The sequence below is a fragment of the Cyprinodon variegatus genome, unplaced genomic scaffold (assembly GCF_000732505.1).
Source record: "Cyprinodon variegatus isolate N-32 unplaced genomic scaffold, C_variegatus-1.0 Scaffold1295, whole genome shotgun sequence".
Classification (NCBI taxonomy): Eukaryota; Metazoa; Chordata; class Actinopteri; order Cyprinodontiformes; family Cyprinodontidae; genus Cyprinodon; species Cyprinodon variegatus.
This window is the reverse complement of record NW_015151748.1, coordinates 118,601-121,068: the sequence shown is the minus strand read 5'-3', so window position 1 is coordinate 121,068 and position 2,468 is coordinate 118,601. Positions and strand designations below refer to the sequence as shown.

The 2,468-nt window shown below is 38.3% G+C and overlaps 1 long non-coding RNA gene across 1 annotated transcript in view; it reads left to right on the top strand.

Moving 5' to 3' along the window:
- The first annotated feature begins 1,030 nt into the window (after nucleotides 1–1,030).
- LOC107102675 overlaps nucleotides 1,031–2,468 on the top strand; it is an 11,032-nt gene continuing 9,594 nt past the window's right edge. Inside the window, exons 1-2 of the long non-coding RNA XR_001482138.1 lie at nucleotides 1,031–1,189; nucleotides 2,366–2,429. This is a non-coding gene — a long non-coding RNA (uncharacterized LOC107102675). The remainder of the gene's footprint in view (nucleotides 1,190–2,365; nucleotides 2,430–2,468) is intronic.

Sequence of the window (2,468 nt, the reverse complement as noted above, 5' to 3'; positions counted from 1 at the left end):
CGATTTGACCAAAAAAGGTCTTGACAATAACAAAAAATACATAAAAATGAACATAAAATTTACATAAAAACCAAATAATTTATGTACTGTCTTTACTCTCTTTCATAAATCACATTACAACTAAGTTTCCTCTATAGCTCATAATACTCATTATCAAAGAAAAATCCTGAAAAATCCTGTATATAATAATAATAACATACTATATAAATATTTAAAAGATTTTTAAACATGATGTTATAATATATTAATATAAAGCTTTGTGTTTATCATATTAATATTTAATTTAATTCAGTTTAAATAGTTTTTAATGTGAATAAATATGTGTAATCTAACTTAAAGGTAATTTTAGAATTTGTTTTTGGTATTTTAAGGTGTTCTGACATGTCAGATTATGGTAATATTATCTCTTTCATATGATTAAAATGAGATCTAAGGAGCTGAACTGTGGTCTGATCCAAGATGGCCGCCCTCTAGGCACGTCGGCCTCGCTGCCCTCAGCCTTTATGTATGTAGCGTCCATGTGGAGAACGACCAGCTGTTGCGTAACTTTCGTTGTAGTTTTATATTTCCGTTGCGGGTTTTGTAATTGTGTTGACACCTCTGGGCCACCGTAGCAACTACATTTGAACAAGCTCCTCATTTAATGATTTTCAGCTGACGCTTGTTTCACGTCAATTGTTTATATGTTTTGAAATGTGTAAATAAAGTCTTGTTAAAAGTAAAAATGTAAAGAAGAGGAAAAAGAAGTAGACCAGCAGGTGGCAGCACTCCGCAGTAATTGGTATGAATATGCATCTAAAAGAGAGGATGGGTAATATGGGGGAAAGCGAGAGAATAATGGAGCATTAAAGGAATTTTAGGGACAGATGGAGATTGGGAGTAAATTAGGGTCATTAATAAAGCCTTATTTTTTTTTACATAACAAATAATAAAAAAAAATAGAATATTGTAGATAGAACCTTAGGGCTACTCTTGTACAGTAGGTGGCGGTATGCATTTATAGGTTGTTTGCAATCCGCCGAAGAAGAAGTAGAAGAAGAAGCACTCCGCGGTTTATTTCAGCAGAAGAAGAAGTGTGTTTGGCGGATAGAGCAGAGCAGCCATGGCGATGATGACTACAATCCGCCTCCATCCTCCTGCTGGTGGCGTCACCTGAAGGTTTCTGTCCTCCTGAGATGTTTGCAGAAAGGTGAGCTTTGATCTGAACTCGATTTTACTTCCATGAGTTTGATTTAAACCTAAAGTTTGTGAAGCAGAAGCTGCAGCGTGGTGCTTCTCACCTCCTGGAGCAATGGAGCTTCTCTCAGCAGCTTCTTTATTAAAACATAATTTAATTAATGATGCAGCCGTTTCCAGCGAGGCTGAGCCTGCAGTGGTTCTGTCCTTTCCTAATCGGTCTGCTAGAGAGAAGAGGGGCCGTTTGAGGCCCTGCGGCGGCTGCTGGCTGCAGGGTTATAGGTAAACCTCCGACACAAAGACTCAGTTCTCCTTCAGAATGTTCATTTTCATCAAAATGTTCACTTTGATGACGTGTCAGTGGATCAGAACCATGCAGGAGGAATAAATCCCCCACCTGGGTTAAAGCGGCTCTGAACCGTTCAGCTCCATTGGTGCAGTGCTGCCGATGACCACTGGGGGGCAGCATGTTGCCCCTTTAAGGTTTTAGGGTTTTTTTTGTTTTTGTTTTCATTCTGTGGGGCAGAACCTTGCAGAAAATGTTCTGCAGAAATTAATTTTTACATGAACTAATATCTGGATTTTTAGTAATAGGTAGTTTTTTATTTTTATCTCTGATTTTACCAAAGAATCCCAGATGAATGTAGAGACACAGAATTTTCTCCTTGCCCCCAAAAAAATCAAAATCTAGTTCTGAATTCTGTATTTATCATCTTTAATGTTAATATATTGATGTGCATAATTAGTGTTTTAGTTGTCAAGTAATTATTAATATATGAAAATTAAAGTGTTTAAGTTTGAATATTCCTCTTGAGAGTATTACTGCTGCCACCGTCTGTATTAGAGGGGGGAAATGGTAGGGGTGGCCATGGCCCCCCATCTAGCTCCGCCCCTGCAAACAGGAGGAATAAATCTCCTTCCTGGGTTAAAGCGGCTCCCAACCATTCAGCTGCATTGATGCAGTGCTGCTGATGACCACTGGGGGGCAGCCTTTAAGTTTTTGGGGTTTTTTAATTAAACTAATTTGCTGGTAAACTCCTTCTACAGGTTTAAAAGTTGGAGTTTGTCATATTGAGATAAAATACTAAAGCATCCAGATGTTTTTTAAAACTGATTTTTATATCAAGTTGGATTAAAAATAATCTGAATTCTGGGAAACGATGAGATGAAACTCCTGTTTGTCTTTCAGCCTGTTCCGCTAACGATGGACCGACAGGGAGTCAGCGGCTGTCTGAGGAGGAGCCTTGGAAACGGTAAAGGTTCCCATGATGCCTTTGTTCTATCAGAGGAGC